The sequence below is a fragment of the Ictidomys tridecemlineatus genome, chromosome 14 (assembly GCF_052094955.1).
Source record: "Ictidomys tridecemlineatus isolate mIctTri1 chromosome 14, mIctTri1.hap1, whole genome shotgun sequence".
In the NCBI taxonomy this organism is placed as follows: Eukaryota; Metazoa; Chordata; class Mammalia; order Rodentia; family Sciuridae; genus Ictidomys; species Ictidomys tridecemlineatus.
The window spans coordinates 47,717,933-47,740,953 of NC_135490.1; positions in this window are offsets into that span (position 1 = coordinate 47,717,933).

Here is a 23,021-nt window from a genome sequence, read left to right on the forward strand (position 1 = left end):
TATTGACTAACTAGCTGGTTATAATGTCTCAAAATCCCACTCCTCCATAGTATTGTCTCTCCTTTTTTCAAGACCAGAATTTTCACCTTTTTTATTTTTTTAACAGAGGTTTCAAATCGATCACTGATGCCTTCCCCTGGGTTTTGAGTACTTTTCTCTTTGAGATTCTTTTTCATTATTCAGTTTATCCTCTCTGAAACATTTATTTCCTTCTGAATGAATTTTATGTAATTCTTGAAATTTATGCCACATATTTAAGGGAACTCCAGAAGGATACTCTGCACACGTATTTACATTTGGCTTTGTTTCAATTTTATTGTCCATCTCTTAGGAAATCTGAGAGTTTAGAAGTAATAGCCAAAGGGAAACTGGCCTTGTGGTTATGGAATTGACTTATCTGCAGTTAGTCTAATAGTGATGTAGAAATAAAGAAAAGAGGAAATAAATAAATATACAGTGAGAAAATAGAGGAATAGAATGAAGTGTCCAATGAAGACAAGGAGTTCAAAGAAAGAATCACTGAGGAATTAATATTTAATCTGAAACTCAAATATAGTGAACTTGGTTTGAGAAGATGTACATAGACATCAGAGTGGAAATGAATTATTACATTAGTTATTGTAGTGCTCAAAGTGGAGATATCAATTATCTTTTAATTCGTTCTTTTTAGTTATACATAATAGTAGGATTCATTTTGACATAATTATAAAAGCATCCCTTATCTTTGACCTCTTTCAGAGCTGTGACCAAGGCCAAAATTGAACTCATTTATTGCCCTTACATTTCCATAGGACTCATTCAAACCCATCAGGGCAGGAGTAAAAAAAAAAATATTATAGGGATGTTCTTGTGCTAATATACCCAAGGCATGTATTTCCTCTATGTCACAAGTCATCTGAGGGCTATGTGTGGACTTTGTCTGCATTACAGTCTAGTGGATAGTAACATCTGGTGTCTGGGAACTTCCAGTGGACATTTCCTTTGTGTAAGACTGCCCAGAGATATTGTGAATTTCTATCCTTCTCTTCCATGTCCAACATGACACCTGAGATGGGTGTTAGCTGCCAAGATGCCAATCAACCTGATGAACTGCAGGGCAACATAAAGCAAGACTCTGCCCTTGAAACTTTCTTCCTGCCTTTGATGTACCCCCCCCACTGGAGCCATTTTCTTTGTGTAGCTCTAACACCTGTGTGGACTAAACCTATCAGGGCTCCACTTTTGAAAACATATTTCTGATTCTTTGTCTTTTGTACTTCACTAACTATTCTACACTTTAATTTCTCAGGTGGCTTACACCCTCCTCAGCAGGAAGAACAACTCCCCAAAAAGATGCTGGCCATTCCCCATGCCTGTACAATGAGTTTGTTTAGAAAAGCACTTGAGATGTTCCAATTCCCAGTCCCATAAGACAAAGCTTTTATTAAGTCACACAATGTCTTTAAGATTAATCCTAAATTATGGAGTACAGTGATGTCAGATTCTCAATATCCAGGAAGGTATATTTGGGAATTTAGAACATTTATGTACAACAGCAGGACCCAACCAAATAACCCCTGAACGCCAGAGAGACAGACCCCAAGCCTTTCCAACTTGTAGGAGTTTACACCCCATCCTCTGTCTTGGAAGTGTGCCTACACTCTTTGAGCTGGTGGCATAATGACACAGAAGTTAAAGCCACATGATCAACATAATAAAACTTCAGTACTCATTCAGTTTATGTCCAAGTCACAGCTGCCACCACAATCACTTAAAATAGGATCAGATTATTTAAATACACTTGTGGAAAAACAAAGACCACTGTTGCACTCCTCCAGTGGAAGCATATTGACCTTCTTTTCCTCATTGGACCTCTTGTATCTCCTTTGCCTTCTAGTGTAGCTTGAGAAATATGAAGTGGCCAGTAAAAGGCTCAGGAATGACTATAGACATCTATGACACTGCCTCATAGATGCTTGAGGAGTGGTCCTTCAGTTCTGCTGTGAATGGTTAATTATCAGGACCAGTGCAGATTGCTGCATGAAGTGCCTGCTTCATCCATAACTGCCTTAGGTCTTGGAGTTCTTCCTATGGGTTTCCATCACAGGGTGCCACATTGGGACTCCGCCACATTGTCCCAAGCATAGTTTCAGGAAGCTATCACCAAGAAAAATAAAGAGATGGCAGTGTCCTCATTTACAGTTTAATATATACAGCTTAATGTAGGGCAGGTGGTGACTGATGTGCTCTTACTCTGTTTACTCTAGTAGGAGTATATCTTCAGCACAAGTGTCCCAGATCCAAAAGAGCCATTCTGTTGTACTTTCTATAGCTTTTTGCCTAAACTTATTCCCCAGTTCTATCAGCAGAATATCATCTCTCATGAAAATATGCATGTGCTGGTGGGGAGGGGGCAGATCTTCACCCTTCTCTCCCAATGACCTTGGCTAATGTGTCTTGGCCTTTTCAGTTATGACTATAAACTCTCTGTCACTTGGCACTGACACCTAAATTGGCTCATCCAATCTGCTGCTGCTTCTTCAGAGATATCAGATTCACAAGTATCTCATTTATGGAAGTCCATTCCTGAACAGGTATTCCAAATTGAAAAATCTATGATAACCAGTCACCTCCCTTTCCCTTGAGTAATGAAAAGGGAGAGGAGAGGGCCCAAGTGCAGCCAGAGGAATCATGGTGGGTGAGGAGCAGGAGGAGGGTCACAGAGATACAGATGGGCTGGGCAAAAAGTAAAGAGTATCACCATTTAAGCCTCTGGAGATGCAGGGAGACTTAATTGCCAAGAATCCAATTCCTAAGACAAAGGAATGAAGACCTTGTAAGAGAGGACCCAGGTCTTCATTGCCTGAAACTCTATCTAGTGTGTTGGTGATACTCTCCATTGAATTTTTAATTTGGCTTATTAATTCTTTCCTTTATGAGGATTTCTGACTCATTCTTCTTCAGGATCTCTATCTCCTTATTGAAATAGTCTACTACTTCTTGAATTTTCTCTCTGATTTCATTTCTTATGCCATCTTTTACCTGGTAGATTAGCTTAACCATGAATTTTATGAAGTCCATCTCTGACATTTCTTCCACTGTGGTGTCAATGGAGTCTATTGTCCACAGTTTCTGTGTTATTTGGGATCATTTGTTCCCTTGCTTTTTTATATTGTTGGCTTATTAATTCTTTCCTTTTGAGGATTTCTGACTCATTCTTCTTCAGGATCTCTATCTCCTTATTGAAACAATCTACCCATCTATCTGGATGGGTCTGATGCTGTAGAGTTTTTACCTTATGAGTTTATAGTGTTCCTCTATGTCATTAGTACCTCACAGATTGGAGTGGGGGGATCCCAATCATAATAGTAATGTATGTAAACATTATGTAGCAGTAGACTAAATCCTTAGATCCTATTTGGCTAGCTAATGTTAATTGGTACAATATGTAGATAGTGGGATGAGCAATTTCCATTAGTAAAAACCACAAATAATTATGCATTATATGTGGCTTAAAATCAAATAATAGGTGTTGTCTATGGTTTCCACCATATTAATTATTGCTATAACATTGATGATAGGTGTAGTTGTTATGTATCTCAATTAGTTTTAACAAATATTAAAGATAGAGTTGAGTATGAGGAAAGAAGGAGAGAAAAGAGAGTCAAAAACTGTTTGCAATTTCAAAGGGTGAATAGGGCAGACACAGTGGTACTTAGGATATGTTGTTAATGAGAAAATGAAGAGAAAACAGAATAATTTAAAGGAGGAAAGAGAGATTGAAATATTGGTGTCAGAAATAGAAAAAAAAGAGAATAGGAGATAAGGGAGACAGAGTAGTGGCAAAGTCGATACATAAAACACAATCAAAATCAGCTAATCAGAATTGCTAACCCTGAAAATACAGAACACAGTAAAATTACATCTTCAGGGGGAAAAAAAGAAAAATGAAAAAAAAAAAGGCTAGAAATGAGGAAAGAGAAACAAATATGAATGTATGTAGGAGTCCTGGATCATTCAGTACACAAACAAAACAAAAGCCCTTCACAGATGTAGAAATACAAATGGTCAACAAGTATATGAAGGATATATAAAGTAATTTTCAATAACTATTAGTCAGAGAAATTAAAACTAAACTGAGATTTAATCTCACTCTATTCAGAATGGCAATTATCAAGAACACAAGCAACATTAAAAGTTGGTGAAAATGTGGAGAATAAGGTTCACTCACATTGCTGGTGAGAGTGCAAATTGGTGTAACCACTCTGGAAAACAATAAGGATATTCCTCAGAAAACTTGGGATGGAACCATCATTTGACCCAGTTATCCAACTACTTGGGTTATACCCAAAGGAGTTGAAATCAGCATACTGCAGTGATACAGCCATATCAATGTTTACAGCTGCTCAATTCACAATTGCTAAGCTAACGAACCAAACCTGGTACCCTTCATCAGATGAATGGATAAAGAAAATATGGTATATATACACAATAGAATATACTCGGCCAAAAGAAGAATAAAATTGTGGCATTTTCCAGCAAATGGATGGAAGTGGAAAATATCATGTTAAGTGAAATAAGCCAATTAAAAAAAACCCAAAATGCCAAATGTTTTCTCTCAGATATGTGGATGCTAACCCATGACAAGAGAGGGTAGGAAAGGGAAGTATAGGGGTTGATTGGATTAAGCAAAAAAAAAATGAAGGGAAGGGAGAGGGTTGGTATAGGAAAGACAGTAGAATGAATTGGATTTATTTGCCTGTACTTATATTGGAGTACATGACCACTGTAACTTCACATCATGTACCACCAAAAGAATCGTATCCAAATTGGAATGGGTTGCACTCCATGTATGTATAATACATCAAAATATACACTACTGTCATGGGTATCTAAAAATATCAAATAAGAAAGAAAATAGAAGGGAGATCAGTGGAGTAGAAGAAGGAAATAGAGGATGAGGGAGAAAGACAGGAAAAGAAGCAACAGTCAAATGAAATTGACTGAATTATGCCATGTTCACATATGGATATACCATGATGAATTTCACCTTTGTATATGCCTACAAAGCACCATTTAATATAGTAAATATGTTGAATACAAATAGAGGAGGGGAAGTGGAACAGAGGGAGGGAGGAGGGACAGATAGAGTAAGCACTGAGGACTAAAGTGGAGCAAATTATTCTCCATGCGTGTATGATTTTTGTAAAAATGAGCCCCACTATTTTTAATTATTGTGAATAACTATAATGCACTAATAAAACATTTTTAAGATCGAAAACATTAAATGCTATGCTATGCAAGAAAAAAAAAGTAGGGGCCCAGGTTTCTCCCATGAGCTACTTACTCCTTGGATGGCCATGCTGTCCCCAGTTGGCACAGTCCTGCTGCTGGTTGGTCGACTCTTTCTCAGGCTGACACAGAGGCAGCAGTACTCCCTGAGCCAACCCCAGGCCACTCCACGCTGCCATGAAAGTGGGGAAAGAAATGCCTGAAAGAAGAAAATCTGTCCCACCCTCAAGGCTCCTAGGAGCAGAAAAGTAGTGCTGCTGAAAATCTTTCATCAGGCTGATTGGTGAGCTGTTGTCCAGGTATAGCTGCTAGAAGGAGGCCACAAAAAGGAATAGGCCCATGCCATGGCACCAAGGCTGCTATGTTATGGTGGAGAGGGCCACCACCTCCTAAGCATTATTGTGTTTCTATGGAAGAAAACCAAGGCACCCTGCAGAAGAAGGTTCTGAATATGAAGAAGAGCTGGATCTCAGAGGATGAAGTGGAGGCCTTGCAGGGTAATAATCTGACTGTGGGAGCCTGCACCATCATTCAGACTGCCCCTTCTCCTCCACATCTGTGCATCTCCCAAGCCTGCTGCAGATGATGCTGTGGGTACCCACCCACTGTACAAGCAGTCTTCCAGTCTCCTACTGCCTCCCAGAGCAACTCTGGCCCATGCTCTAATGTGCATCATGGATCTAGGGATCTGCCATCCAGTGGCATGACATCAGCCCCTTGACTTTCATGTGGTAGGCACAGTGGGTGAAGGGACCAAGAGCACCTCTCTAACATTCCAGCAGCAGAGCAGTTACTCATCATCCCCAAATAGTCTGCCAGGTATAAATTTTCACTAATAAAATATTTTTCTAATTTGGTAATTAAGGTGGCTTTTGGAAATATTTTGCCTTCACAAATTTGACCTCAACATGATCACTTCTACAAAGCCCAAGTATCAGAAGAATCACCTATCATGAGCTGAACATTACTTTGCCTCCAAAAGACAAGTGGAGAATATTACTGATGACAGAAAGCATTCTGAATCCAAGGCCTGGCAGGGCCACTATAGGTATCTGACTGACCTCAGAGAAGATGTGGGGCTTCCTATGCTCTTAAAAAAATTCAAGGAAGTGAATGGAATCTGCAGGAAGGGGTGGGGCTGGTGGCAGCATGCCCTTAAATGAGGGAATGGCTCCCTCTCCTCAGAAGCCCAGGGTCAGTGGTTCAGGCTGTCGCCTTGTAGGAAGATGCCCCTAGATGTAAGGTAGAATCCAAGACCTGGAGGTGTCGCTGGAGGGGTGTGGCAGGATCTGAGTTGCCATGAGGTTGGGCTTTCAGCAGCACCCGCACCACTCTTCCATGTCCTAGTAACCACTAAATGTCTTTCGTATCTCTCTTGATGCCCCTGAGGAGAGGGCTGGCGACACATATGCATTTGGTGCCCAAAACAGCGCCTTGGCCTGGCATCAGGAGCTTTTGGAACCGGCAGCCAAGACTGAAGATCACTGTGGGATCAGGCTGCAGTCCCACAGTTGGCATATGGTAGCCCCCATGGTGCCACACACCTGTGAGGAAGTGGAGAGTCCCCAGTAACTAAGAAGTGCAGGCCATCAGTGAAGAGTGGGCCTAGCCTTTTGCCCTGGGGACTTTCTCTTCACCAACCATTCTTCCCCACCAGATTCCTGCAAGCCCTTTCCTGTCCCCTGTTCTAGCCATTCCTCCGAAGAACTGGACTCAATGTGCATTTGGACAATGGAAGTTGGCGGTGTCCTAGCCCAGCTGCCTCCATCTCTTCACTCCTCTCTAGAATAGACCCCCCACCACCACCACCACCAAGTGCTCTGAAAGGGCACTCTCCTCAACAAGTGCTGTCTCGGACCAACAGGCCCTCTCAGCTATTGCCCGCCCATTGGCCTTACCTGCCAGCCTCCAGCTCCTAGGCAGGATCACCCTGCTGCCCCAGCATCTACCACTTCCCCAAGAAACCTGTCATTTTATGCATTGCTCATCTGGCTGCTACAGAGGCCCTCTCCTGCAAGCGGTGCACTTTTCTATGTGGATCCTCCTGCTACCCTCCTATTGGGGACCACAGGGAAAAGCACGAACTGTCCACTGGTAACAAGCGAAGGTTCTGACCCTCCAGAACCTCAGGAACCTCCTCCCAAGCCTAGACCTTTTGTCCTGCCTTCACCACTGAAGCAGGTCCATCATGCTGTGCAGCTCAGGATGCTGGGTCACATACCTCCATTTTCCTTGGGAAAGCAAAGAGGTGAGGGCCAAAGAAAACCAGAGGAACTGATGGCAGCAGCAGTGGAAGTGGCTGTGGTGGCACAGGACAGAAACTTGCAAGAGGAGGAGGAGAATTGAGGAAGAGGAAGAAAACAACAAATAGAAATGCAGGACAATTTGGAAATGGTGTCCCTAGCAATGGAGGAGTAGCACCCTCCAAGCCTCTAGAGACTCAGGAGTGTCTTGCTGTGTGGAGGCTACTCCTGGGTCTGAAGAAAGAAACACCATACAAGAGAGGGACCAGGTGCCTCCAGTGAACTTCTGCTGAGGGCCATTGCCAAGTAGGAATGACGCATTGAAACTTCCTTGCCAGTGTACCCCATGTTAAATGGACTTGCCTTGGAAATTTGCTGTGATCTTGCATGTGTGTTTGAGAAAGGTGACCCTGCTCAATGACCAGGGTGGATTCAGGATTAGGGTGTATCCTGCAGGTTTTAGGAAGTATCCGGGTTTAAGATAATTTGGGTTTAGGGCATTCCCGGTTTAAGACAATAGGGGTTTTAGGGAAGTTGGAGGTTGAAGATTATTGCTGCTGGGATTAGGGTGTTCCTGCTGCTTGTTCCCGTTGAGTTCTTCTGAGATTCAAATGGGATTTGGAAAAAAGCTTCCTGGAGTAGGTGAATTGTGCGGGCAGATGTTAGATTTACCCAGAACATGTTTGTAGAGGCCAGTGTGAGTTCGGGAATAAAGAATTGCTGTTTGAATCTACAAAGCTGTGAGTGGCTCGTGATTCAGTGCCAAGCCAAGACATTGGCAAACTTCTCTGATAGCCATGCTGCCCCAGGTAGCACAGCCCTGTTGCAGGTGTGCTGACTTTGGTGCAGCCTGACGCAGAGGCAACAGTTCTCCCTGAGCAGCCCCAGTCTGCTCCGTGCCTCCAGAGAAGTGGGTAAAGTAAGGGTTGGATGAAGACCTTCTGCCCTGTTCTCTAGGCTCCCAGGAATCTGGAGAGGGGTGGAGGGGAAAGTCTTCAACTAACCCATTAGTAAGATATCTTCCACTCATTGCTGCTAGCAGGAAGCCTCCCAATAGAAACAGGCCCCCACAAATGACCCTGTAGCTACCACTGCCAGTGGCATTGAGGTGAGCTGCCACCTCAATGTTCCTATGGAGGAAGACTTAGGACCCTGCAGAAGAAGTTTCGGTCTCCAAAAAGAGCAGTATCATGGAGGATGACATGGAGGCCTTGGTGGGTAAGACAGACTGCAATGGCCTACACCACCACTCTGAATTCTTTCTCCCCACTTGTGGCCCCTGCAGGGACTTTAGATCCATGCCTCCACCCACTGATGCCTCCCAGGTCCCAGCTATTCTTGCCACCACCAATGGGCAAACCAGGCTTCTTCCCCTGATCCTGTCTGCCTACCTTCCCTCAAACCAATTATTGAGGAAGAGGTTGTCTTTGTCTTCTCCTGTTACCCTCTTGATCTCTTGAGGCCCAGTCCCAGTGTGGGTGTCCTTGCTGGTGAGTATCAACACTCTACTCACTTGGCAAGAGCTGCCACACACCGCATTTCCCTCCTCCCCATACCTCATATCCTGGAGCCTTTCCCTTCAACCTGCCTCCTGAGAATGAAATCCCCAACCATCAAGTGTGTGGATTTTCCTCCTTCTCTTTTTTCATTCCCAGATCTTCTTTAATCCCTTCCACCAGCAAACCTGTTAGCATTGGCCAGCCTTCTAACTCTGGCAAGGAAATCTGTCACCTCTAGAGCCAAAGCATCTGTACACCTCATGCAGCAGCCAACTGTCCATCTGAGATCCCTGCCATGGACACTATACCCTCTTCTATGGCAGTGATTGTAATAATTGTCCCAGGCTTAAGTAAGCAGCTCTTGCCATGCCCCCAGGTTCATAATCCTATGCATCATAGGCAGGTGGAAAATGGACCATTCTCTACCAGACCACCTACTTTTAGGGTCTCCTTTCCCAGCTCCTATGATCAACATAAGTCTGTCATCGATGGTGCTATGGATTCCACCCATCTATCCAAGGCTGTCATCTTCCAGTCCCTTCTTGTCTCCCAGAACAACTACAGCCCATTCAACAGGTTGCTCGCTGGTTATGAAACCTCCCACCCAGTGGCAGCATTGCCTCTCTCCCTTCATCTACAAGTTGACGTGTACAGCTGGTGCAGGGACCCAGCTCTACTCTCCAGCATCCTAGTAGTGCTGAAACCACCCATCAGCTCCCCCCCCCGCACACACACACATTATACATACTAAGGATTACAACTAGGGCTGCTGGTGGCAGTGACTGACTGCACAACTCTTTCTCTTTGGGCAACACAGAAGCCCAGCCCCTGCTGTGGGCAAAAGCTTTCTTGCAGGTAACAGCTGAGTGACAGCACAATGCAGCCAGGACCTGTGGGTACCACATCACTGGAAGCCATTTTGCATACTAGCCCACAACCTGACAACCCAGGAGTTATGCACATGGGCATAGCTAATAGGTCGGACTTGGGACATGCCAGCAGGATGACAAGCTCCAGAGAAAGCACTTCAATCTTTGCTAGCACAATTCCTGGCCCAGTGGGGTTCATGGGAACTGGGGCTCCTAAAGTTGGAGGGAACTATGGGTTTAGCATAACCACATCAGCATCTAGGTTCGATTCTGGACCCCACTTGCAACCAGGGTGGATCTAAGGCAGACCAGTGTGAAGCACAGAGGAGAACTTTGTGGATACTCAGCTTGACCCTCCTGGCTTGTCAGCTACCTTGGCTGATGGAAGCTCTGGTCCATTTTCCCTGGCCTTGTACCTGGTTAGGGTGTCCTCTGCTAGTGACAGTGGCTTCTTTTTCCTCACCTGTTTGCCTCAGTAGCCATCCCCTTTCCCCAGTGATGTGCATACAATCCTCTTTTTCTAGTTCATCTGTTTCTGTTCATGCAACTTTCTAGTTCTTTGACTAAATGGTGGAGAAAGAAGTGGCATGTGTGGGTGGCAATATGTGGACCCCCAAATTGCACAAGAATCTGGTCCCAGGGAAAAGTAAATGTAGCAGCCACCTTTATGGAAGTCTGTGGGAAGACACTAGAGGAATGCCAACTAACAAACACAATGTCTGTATTCTTAAGTGATATCCTTTGGTCCAAACTCTACTGTCCCTAATTTTTTAAAGACACAGTAAACAGATATATAATTTGTTGATGGGATTGCTAATTAGTGCATCTTTTCTGGAAGAAGTATAGAGCTTCCTAAAAAAACTAGGAAGGAACAACCATATCAACCAGCTCTCCCACTCTTTGATGTATAACCAAAGGAACTAAAATCAGCATACTGCAGGGTCCAAGCACAACATATTTATAGGACTACTACCATTAGTGAGCTATGGAACCAACCTAGGTGCCTGTGAACAAATCAATTGATAAGGAAATATGATATATGTGTGTGTGTATACACACACACACACACACACACTCACACACACACTTTATACATGCTATGGATTATTACTCAGCCATAAATAAGAATGAAACTATGGCATTTTCAGTAAATGGTTGGAACTAGAGGTCATCTTGCTAAGTGAAAAAAGTTGAACCAAAAGTTGGTTCACAAGCTGAACCAAAGTAAGGAGTAAAGAGAAGAAAAGAAAAATTGTGTGTTGGAGAGTGTTCCATGAAAATAGAAGAGACATCAGTGAAACAGAGGATGAGGATTGAGGGGAGGGATGAGGAATGAGAGAAGAACAGTGGAATGATTCTGACCAAACTTACTATGTACACATATTAATACTCCACAGTGAATATCACTTTCATTCAAATCCACAAGGTACTAAAAATGATAAATAAACCAAAGAAACATCAATAAAATACAGGAAAGGGATCATAGGAGAGAAGGAGTATAAGAAAAGAAAAATACTGTGAACTGAATTGGCTCAAGTTATATTCCATGGTTGTGCAGTTATATCAAGTAAACAATTCCTCATGCTCCTTCCTGTGGCCTGCCCTCCATCTTTGTCCAACGCTACACCTCCACATCCCCAGGGTGCTGTGCATCTGATCTCCATGACTACAGATGTGTCAATACTTTTTAAAATGTATGAAAATGAGTATAAACAAAGTGGTCTTTTTGTCTTCCTTCAACAATCATGATTTTGAGAGGAAGACCATGTTTTTGTTTGTGTCAGTGACCTTTGCGTGTGTTTTTCTGTATAGTATTCCATTGTAGGAGTGTACCAAGGCAAATTGATCACTGAGCTATTCATGGATATCTATGTTGTGATTTTCAGTTAGTAAATGTAAATCAAGTGTGAATGTCTCTTGAAAGATATTATAAGAATATACAAAGGAATACAAGCCTATGTCATAAGCTAGAAGTAGGTTTTAATTTTAAGTGGCTGGATTTTCTGCTCTCAGAGGGATTGTACCAAGCCACTAATGGTGCAGAAGTGTTTTATTTCCTACACTTTCTCACCAACGTTTTGTACAGTCAGACATTTAAGATTTAGCCCTGTTGAACAGCTATGCTATTGTGTCCTCTTGTAGTCTCAAATTTTATTATGATAATAATTTGATTATGATAAGTAAATTTTCATGTGACTATTTGATGTGTGTATGACTTTCTTAATGATATCTCTTTTCAAAGTATTTTGCCATTGCTTTCTGTTTTATTTTAATTTTCTAACATTTGGGCTTGGACTGTTTCATATGGTATAGAACATTTTTATATGATTTGCAAACATTTCTATCAATCTCTGTCCTGCTCTTTCATTCATACAGAGATATCTTCAAATATCTCTTTGTCTGTCCTCTACACAGGTGGCTGGGGGAGAGGCATGAGGGTCTCGGGGGAAAAGCATGCAGAAGAGTCTGGATCATGCTGAAGAAAGGAGCCAGGCAGGCTGAGCAAGTTTAGGGCTGGCTAGTTTGAATTAGGAATGCAGGCGATGACTGCAAGTCTGAGTCCAGTTATCTGGCACCTGCATGATGTGACCAGGGCATGATGTGTCTTGAAGGTAATAGCCCTAGAGGCATGGTTGAGATGGAGGTTTTGGACTATATTTTGGTCAGATTTTTCATTGCTATGACCAAAAGACCTGACAAAAACAATTTTAGAGAAGGAAAAGTTTATTTGGGTCTCACAATTTCAGAGGTCTCAGTCCATAGAGGGCCCTGACTTCACTTCTCTGTGCCCTAGGTAAGGCAGAACACCATGGTGAAAGCTGTGTCATGGAGGAGAGTGGCTCAAGACCTGGCCACCAGGAAGCAGAGATAGGCTAAGCTCAGCTCAAAGAATATGTACCCCCCAGGTGTGCCCCAGTGACCCACCTCATCCAGCTGCAACTACTGCCTACATTACCCCCTTACCTCTTCCCAGTGGACTATTGCATGATTAGGTTGAAGCTCTTATAACCCAGTCATTTCACCTCTATACTTTCTCGCATTGTCTCACACCTGAGCCTTTCATGTCTAAACCCAATAGATTCCTTGATGTGCCTATGAAAGGCACACTACAGGCAAGTAGAAGCTTTACCACCTCGAGAAATTGGCTAGTCTTTGGAGGGGCAGATTCTCTAAGAGCCCAGATGTCAAAACATCAGGAAGAAACCTGGCTAATCCAGGCTTCTCTCCTGTGCCTGTCCCTAATGTCACTTTCCTGCCTGGTCTCCCAGAAGCTGCTCGCTCCAATGTGCATGAACCCCACCTTCAACTCACCCATAAAACCCTGACTTCTGCCAGCTCCTTGTCTGGATTTGCCTTTTCTGGTCCTGGAGTGTCCTGGCATTTTGGTTCACCCTACATGGATCCCACAGCTGTGGCGCCTTCTGTAAACTTCCACACACCTCAGAGAGGGGACCCAGACTCAGCTGCCTTTCTGCATGAACACTCAGAGCAGCCTCCATGTCTTTGCTGTAGCTCAGAGAGCACTGGAAGCAGCACTCAGCCAGACTACCAGCCTCAAGATGCCACAGTCACCTCTGCCTTGGGGACCCTCCTTGGCTGTTTCTAGGGATAAACATTTCAGTCTAGCGTCTGCCTTTCCCCTCAGGTCCCACCCTTCCATTCTGCTGACCCACTCCCCACGTCGTCTGAGTGTCTCCTTGACTTCTGGAACAATCAGGATCTGGGCCCATCTTATTCTTTCCCTTCCTTGGCCCTGGAATCAGCCCTCTGTTCAAGAAGCCTGTTTGCTTTTTGTAGAAAATAGCATTTAGAATCCAAGATGTGGGTGGAGGTTGCAGATGTGCTCACTGATATTAGAGTATTAATGCTTGAGCCTGCTCAGTGGAAAGAGCCAGAGAATACATATAAAATACACAGTTATGTGGTATATAATTATATATAGCAATGTAGCATTCTAACATATGCAACAATACAGAATTGTAACAATTTTAGCATGTTTATGTGTATTAGATGTTTTGTGAATTTTTTATTATTTATTTATTTATATGTGGTGCTGAGGCCCAAACCCAGTGTCTCACACATGCTAGGCGAGTTCTCTACCACTGAGCCACAATCCCAGCCTCTATTTTGTGAATTATTAAAATATAGTTCTACATGTTTATATTTATATAGTCATCTACACAGACACTGGGAAAGTTTTCCATTCTGGTCAAACCATTCAAGATACATCCCAGCTTTCTAATTTTCTGAACACACAGCTCCCTTATCCAAGGGCGAGTACCCTGGCTTCCATTGTTCTCACTGGGCTCTCTCTCATGCACCACCTCTCCCAGGATCCTGCCTGGGTCCCACCTCTGCCACCCTTCCTGCTCAGGTGCTCTCACCTTGCTGGGGCACCCATGATCTGCCCCATGTGGCTGAGCTCCTGCCTGGACCATGCTGTGAGCCATCTCACAGTTTTAGGACTTGAGTGTCCAAAAGGGAAGGCAAGAGAACGAGGTGGAGGAAGAGGAGTTCTGTTCCATATTCCTCATGTCATTACTGTGATGTGGCTTATTTATTTCATGTCTTTTTTATTGTCCGTCTCTCTCAACTAGAACATAAACTCTGCAAAACCAGTCACTTTTTCCTGTCGTTGCTGAGAATTCTCCTACCAGGAGAGCTGATGGCCAATATCTGTTTCTCCTAAGATCTATACATGGAAGATGAAAGTAAATTAAGGCACTTGTTTTTCTTTGAATTAGTGAGATTTAAGTCTCTATGATTAAGCAGATAGCAATCAGTTTGATTTCACATTTCACTCAAACAGTCTGTTTTTGACTTGCAAAAAGCTAACACTATTATATTGCAACTTTGGAGTTACTGCCACCACAATAAAAAATGCTTGTATTTCTTGGTATTTAATGATAATAATGTGCCACTCAAAAATTTAAGAGTATCTTACCTATAATATCCCCCAAAAGATTACTCAGTCATGTAGATTCAGTCAATATAATATTCAGTCAATATAATATTAAGCCAACTGAAGATTTATTATTTTTACAATTATGATATACAATTTATTTTTTTCTCATCCATGAAACATACATATTGCCATTTTGACAGGATTGTACCAAAGAAAAACTGGTATAAATAGAAAATTTTTTTTCTACCTGTCAGGGAGATGAGTCACATAATTCATTATGTGGAAGATATTGGTTTGTTTATTTTCCCATTTGTGGTGTGTTTGCTTCCAGAGGGAAAAGCTTTTGACTTGGAGACATTCAGCATGCAGCAGCATGTCCCATGTGATATGCCAGTTGCTAAGGTAACTGCATTTTCCTGAAAATACCAAGCTTAACAGGAGCCTGAATCATCAGTGGGCAATTTTCTGCTATTACATTCACTGAAATTTTCTTTAGCCTTCAAACAAACGCAAAATGTTCAGGTAATTCTGGATCCTTTCTTTGACCCTCCTTCTCTGTTTTTTTGACATTCAAAAGCACAAACACAGTACCGTCTATTAAACAAGAGACCTATAATGACCTAAGGAATTGTAAAACATAAAACATCAGGTTCTACTAATTAATAATACATGATAATTTAATCTGGATTGGACAGATCTCTGAATAAGAATTTGCTAAGCAAAGAAGCAGAAGAAATTGAGTTGCAGGGCACCTAAGAAGTTAAACTATTAATTTCAACTTTAAACTACTTTGCAAGCATATCTATCTCCAATAATCTGTGAACTTTTTTTTTTTGAAAGAGAACTTTAAAACATGGAATCTTTACTTCAGAACATCTTATTAAAAATAGTATAACACTGTGTTCCTACTGTGCATTAACATTAATTTATAATGTATCGACAGCTATTATTTCTGTTGTCATTATTAAATACACTGGAACACTAAGCTGATTTAAAAATCCTTTGGTGAGTTCCAGATAATATGGTGGATGTAGTCTTTGGAACTAGGGCACTGTGGATCTCACCAAAAGCTCTTTTAGCTTCCTAGGGATGCAGACTTCACCTGGGAGTACTCCACAGGTATCTGTTTTTGAAAGCTTGATACCAGGGTTATAAGGAAACACAGGCTCTGACTAGTGAGGTTTGAGGTGAGGCTTGACCTTCCCATGATTGACAAGACTTCCCAGTCTAAGTCAGCTTATGAAAACTCCCACATCGTGGTCAACAGGGGAACACTGGAACACAGGTTGACATTTTCTTGATGACTCAAGCTGCTCCTGTGACCCTTGTGTGCAGTGCTGCCATCCAGCCTGCCTGGGGGATTTCTGAAATGCCCGGGACCAGTTTGCTCTGGACAGCTGTGGTTTTCTGTTCTGTGTTTTCTTGGACTCCTTCCTCACAATCAGCTGTCACTTCTGTGTCTTTAGCAGCTTTGACCTTGTCTCTGAGTCATGTAGAAAGAAACTGGGTTCCCAAGGGGGAAGAAAGGCTCAAGCCAGCAGAACCAGTGACAGTATGTTCTCACCCAGAGTTCAACCAGCTGGACCTAGGAGAACCACTCGGCTCCTCCTGCGGATTTTGTGCTTGGAGGTTGGAGGGTGCTCCAACTCTATCAACACTAAATGAGACAGCTCACAACACAGTCAGGGTCCTTGGTGATGTGGATGTAAATGCTCTTCTAGTGCTGAGGAGCATTTCACTTGGTAGGATTCTGGGGTGCCTGTCTGGTCACTCTCAGAGCCTGAAATAAGGGTGAGTCATACGTGTTGTGTATCGGTTCATCTGGTGACTCAGACCTGCTCTCTAGAGCGACTTTTCACCTGCTTTTCTTCAGATAGCAATTTGTTTTTTTCTTTGCACTGGGGATTGACCCACGGTCTCCTGCATGCTAGGCCAGCGCTCCATGGCTGAGCTAGTCCATGCCTTCAGGTAGTAATTTAATGGGTATTTCAATTGCACACAAGGTCTCTGCATCTTGGCTTATGCTGTGCAGTCTGATGCAGAAATTAATTAATATAAACTTCCTTTTAAACTTCTCCTGATAAAGGGAACATATGGTTTATTGATTAGACTACTTGTCACTTGAAAATACCGCACACTAAGTTCAGTTGCCTCTCAACACTGGAAAGCTTTTTCTGTTCAGATGTGCAGCAGTTTTCTTCTGAGTTTTCTTTCCCTTTTTTTGGTCAACACTACCCCTAATTTATCTGTATTACTCACCTTATTATTTATATTATCACATTATTTTTGATAAAAAAGATATTATTTAGTTCACTTAATATTTTATTTATTTCAATATCTTCAGAGCCTAGTTACTTAATTCAACCTATACCCATTATGTTTTCTTGTCAGTCCTTTGGTTGATTAGAGGCTAGCAGAATGCATGGCACCTGGAGTTGTTCATTATATGTTTGGCAGAGACCATGAGAATGAGGGTTTCAGGCCCAGTGCTGAAGAACTTGAGGTTCTTTCATTGCTATTGTGATTTTTTGCTAGTCCATCAGATTATTCACTTATATTTTGTAGTTGGTTTGAAGTTTTCCAGGAAAATATGGCTACAACTTTCCCCTGACTACTAAGTCATGACAAGGTCATCATCTGATTGTGAACAGTTCTACATGGAGGGCAAATTACTATTGTCTCTGGCACCAGGAGATGACTATGTAGTGTTCCCCGACACTTATGCTAGTGCGTCACATGCTCAGGATACCTTTTCTGAGATAACCACATTATTTCTCCAACTATAAAAACCTCTGTTCTGAAGATATTCCTGGTGGCTTTCACAGCATGTTGATTATGTAACTTAAACTTTGAATTGTGAAACTGCTCTCTTTCAAGTCATGGAAGTCCTCAGTGTTTTCCTCACTTATTCATCAGAGAAATGACTGGAAAAAATGTGTAGATTTAGAGAATGATAGATATTAAAAGGAACTCTCCCTGTTGCTTGCTAGTTCACATCATGGATCAAAATTTAAGATCCATATCTGGGTCTATTCTAACACATGTGGCATCTTCTTCCCAACTATGTTGCTTAAAAACACTCTTGTTAGATGATCACTAGGAACAGTGCTAAGAAAACACATACAAATACCATGTCTATATATCAAGAGGGTGTGTGAGCATGAGGCAGAGTACTGTCAATGACAGAGATCCTGGGAGCCAGGAAGGCAGTGGAAAGAGGCTTAATTCAGATATTTAGCGATGGAGTATTTTATGCAGTTCCTAGTGCAGGCTGGAAGACATATCTCATATCTTGACCCCTGGAACCTGTGAATTTGACCTTAAGTGACTAAGAAAAAGGGGTCCTATTAAATACAATGCAATGTGATTAAATTAAATGTACGTTAAACTAACGGTGCACGTGGTTGGGTAAAGAACCCCGAGATGGGGTAATTATTCTGGATTACATGGGTGGAACCCATATAGTCACTAGTGTCCTTAAAAAAGAGAGACAGAGGGAGGTTTCAAACATTAGAGGGGCCATGAGGACAGCGCAGAGGGAGCCTTGAAGACACTGGCCTTGGAGGTTGGAGAGCCGAGGCCACCAACTAAAGAACATCACAGCCTGCAGAACTGGGAGAGGCAGGAGTTGGACTCTCCCCCAGAGCTCTAGAGGGAGCACAGCTCTGCCCACACGTTGATTCTGCCCAGCCATACTGATGGCAGAGTCTGGCCTCCAGACCTGGGATGGAACAGCCTTCTGTCACCACCGTGCTTGTGACAATGTGTTACAGCAGTGCCAGTGCCTAAATTTACATCAAGAAAATAAAAGGCACAGATACGTCTTCATGGTCTGCATGACTCTGAAAAGTAGTGGAGGTAGTCACACCCACTAACCTCCTCCTGCGATGCAGACACTGAGTACATTGTGTCTTCTCACATTTCTGCCTGACAAGCAGCCTCAGTGGAGTAATGGCCTTCACCTTGGCGTAGACGTCAGCTGATGGTATTGCTTAGACTTCATAATGTAGTGGTTTGGGTTTCATCCTGAGTGAGAGATGCATGATTAGTTAATAATAATGATAGCCTTTGTCTCAGATGACATAGGTTTTTCCAGTTTTTCTTTTATATTCAAAGTAGATTTACTTAATAAGCTTCCATTTAATGTAGCCTGTGAGCATAGATCACTCAAAGGCTAGCAGCACTCTGTCAGGAACAAACACAAGGGGAGATCTGAAGATCAGACTCTTGTCTGTGTCAATCAACAAGCTGAGAGAGAAAAAATCAGTCATTTCCCAGGGAGGAAAGATGCAGTCAACAGAAAAACAGGGTCACCATTCACTGCCACCAGGTGACCAACAGCTGCTGGCCCCTAAGTGCTTGGGAAAAGGCAGAATTGGTCACAAATGATCCTTAGAGAGCAATGCATCAACACTGGAAGTCAGGAAGAGACACAGCAGAGAGTAAGATACTGTGACTGGCAGGTGTCACCCGTCTCCGTCAACTCCCACCCCACCAGGCCTCAGTACTGCTCTGACTTCCCTTCTGAAGACACCTGTCCCAGGGACAGTCATCACAGGATTCTGAGGCAGGAGAAGTAGAAATGATTTTCTTAGTGGCTAAAAACAGTGTTCGAGGGAGGAGAGGAATTTTATCACCTCTTTCTCTCCACCCTGATGGAAGGCTCACCCTCTCCCCATTCATGACACTACCCAATCCTATTGCTTCCCTTCCCCCAGGGTCCTCCCACATTGGTCTGCTCTCTCTTGGAATCAGCATTTCCTTCATAGACTGACCCAAGGACAGGGGTGGCGAGCCCTTTCTCCAGGGCAGAAGTTGGACGTGCACATTATGGGCCCCCAGCTTTCCCTTTCCTTTTAGCCTGCAGGACTCACCGTCAGGTGTGACGTGGATCCAGCTCCTCAGGGACCCACGGGCAGGACACACCTGCCCTCCACTTTACCTTTGTGTGTTACCTAGGATTCCTGTCTTATTTTCTCTACCATTTCTGGAAATCTGGGAGGTAGAATGGACTCTCCTACTTTGTTTAATTTATCTCTGGCACACTGTACTATCTCCGTAAATACCAGGTTGGTCACAGGAAAAGTCACCTGCCTTTTGTTTCGCCTTCAAAGCCCATGAATAAGGCCTGGACAGACTGAAACACCTAGGTGAAGGGAAGGAACAAGATCCAAGGCAGGCCAAACAGACCCCCCCAAGAACGTGAACCTTGGACAGATCTCATGACGACTGAGCAAACCCTGGCACTTGTTGGATTCAGGGACAACACTGTTAACTGCCCTGGTTCCAGCCTCCAATTTTAATACATTCTTTATTTTGCTGAAGTTAGCAAAGTCCATTTGTCTTACTTATAATCAAAATTTTAATTAATTCACCTAACTTGCAGATTGTTAGGAAAAATTAAATAGGACACTGAATATAACAAAGCATTCAGCACAGTCCCTGCCACAAGCACCCAGTGAGTGTAAACTACACATATAATTAAGGACAGTAGTGAACATTACACCAGAATAAGTACCAGAGCTTAAAGTCATAAAGCAATGATCCCAGGCCTAGTCATAAAGCTGATTGTGATTCCTGCCCCAAGAGGACTGTTCATGGTTTTAAATGGCTGTTGCTTGAATTCCTGTTAAATATGAGGGTTCTGTCTTGTGGTGTTCACTTCCCATGCTAGGACTCATTGTACCTACTCTTTCTCATTAGATAAACAAGGATAATGTGCTCAAATTAATCCAGTTGGAATTAATCACATTAATTTGCTGGAAAAATAACAAATTTGGGGTACATTTCCAAAGACTCCATCTCACCATTAACCATTTCCCTTAAGAGATTAATAACATCAGGTGACGGTCCAGCTCCGCTGACCATCTGGGTTCAGCACTAATGGCTGCTGACAGGTTCTTTCTATTGCATTTTTAAGTTCAGCATTTTAAGAACCAGCAGTTTGTTCTCTATTATTTGTGATTCAGTTCACACTTATTCCATAAAGAGAATTCAAACAAAGAGATTCAGAAAAACTATCAAGGAGATACAATACCAAACTATCAAGGAGATACAATACCAGGGCATGTCCATATGCTTTAATTATAAAGTAGATTTAGGTTTAAAAGTTAAGTATTTCTAGATAAACTTAATTAAAAACAGATACAGCAATTAAGCAGAAGAAATAGAATTCCAGGATTTGCCTCCTGGGTAATCGGTGGAATGGAAGAAAGACTAAAGTCTCTTCTGCCCAGAATCAGCAGGTGTGTCCCACTTTACAAACCAATTAGCAAACATTTTAAGAGGGACCTTTGTGTTCAGTCATTGATATGGATGTTATAGAAGTTGCATGAGATGTGTGAAAGAAGCCAAAAAATATACTCAAAGGATTAGTTGAAGATACAACTTCACCACCAATTAAAATGTTACATTTGCTACTTCTTAGCTGAAAAATGGAGTGGGGGTCATGGTTCAACCTCTCCTCCGGGGATGCTGGAGCTTGGTCAATAACTAAAAATTATTCATTACAATCAGTTGAAGAAATGAGAAGTGAAGATGTCAGTCAGCTTTCTGTCGCATGACAGAGTACCAAAAAGTTTAGCTTGACTTGTGGTTTCAGAGGTTTTGGTCCATAGGTACTTGGACCCATGGCTTTGGCTGATGGCCAGGCAGAAAATCATGATGGCTGGGAAGCAAAGCATAGGAGGAGCCAGGTCCCAGCACCCCCTTGGAGGACACGCCACAGTGGCTGAGCTTCCAGCAAGTCCCACCTCTGAAGGCTTCACCCACTCCAATAGCACCAGAGGCTAGTGTCCAACCTTCAGTGCGTGGACCTTTGAGGGGAATTTAAGATCCAAACCACCACAATGAGCTTACACATTAACTCATGGAAGTCATTAGCAAATAGAAGGTAACGTTTTATTCTCAAGTACAAGTCGGTGGGAGGGACTGCTTCTGGAACTGCACAGTCTGGAGCAGAGACTTACTGAGCTGATACAACTTTAACCAAGTGTCTACTACCTCTATAAGTGTCATCATTTCGAATCATGTTGGGTATATTGTCCTCCAACCCACACCAGATCTATCAGAAAATCCTTTAGCTTTAATGTCCAAGCCACTCACATCTGTCCACGCTGCACTACCTTCACTGTAAGACCCCCAGCCCAGGTTCCAAAATCTCCCGCCTGGACAAGAGAGCATCCGCCCAGCTGGTCCACTTTGGCACCAACTTTGGCACTTTTGGTCATGATTCTCACTGTGGCCAGTGACTGTTGGAAACACAAATCTTATTTAAACAGTCTCCTCTTCCCAACCCTCTAGTAGATTCTCAAGTGTTTCCAGTGAAGTTGAGTAGCTTATCCGGGGCCTGGGATCTGCAGGGCCTGACTGCCCCGTGTGCTGTTCTCCCTCCATTCCCAGTTCCAGCCCTCTCCTCATTAGACAAGTCCTGACATCAGGAGCCCTGCGGGCTATTCCCACTGCCTAGGGTCTTGAATTCTTCCTCACAGCAGCGATAAAAGCACCGATATGAAAATTAACTCCTAGACAATTGCAAATGGCCAAAGAGGAGCTGAGAAAGCAACATAAGAATACCAACATCACTCAGGCTGTCTTGGTTGGCTTGGGCTGCTCTGAGCTGACTTGCCTGGATGGCTGAGAAACCATCATCCTTGGAGGCTGAGAAGCCCAAAGTTGAGGCTCTGGCAGATTCTGCCCCTTGCTCACCCTCCTTCCTGAGTCACAGACACTGCCTATTCACGTGAAAGGCCCCAGAGAGCTCTCTGTGGCCTCTTTATGAAGGCACTAATCCCATCCATGGGACTCTGCGCTCACGAGCTGGTCACCTCCCACAGGCTCCATCTCCTGATACTGTCACTCTGCAGGGGGTAGGGACAGAGACATTAGGTCTATAGCACTGGGCAGGGTGAGTCTATGAAATGCCAAACACAAAACCCTGACTAGAAAGAGAGATTACAAAGTGAAGAACACAGAAATAAAAGAGCTTCTGTTCATCAGCAGAGACCACTAATAATGACAGTCACACGTGGCTATACTGTGTGCTCTGGATTTGTGCAGTCCTCCAGGTAATGTCTCCCTATACACACACGAACACACACACACACACTCATACACACGAGCACTCACACACACAGGAGCACTCACACACACGAGCACACACGAGCACTCACACACACACATACGAACATACACACACACACAAGCACTCACACAGGCTGCTCACTTGAAGGCG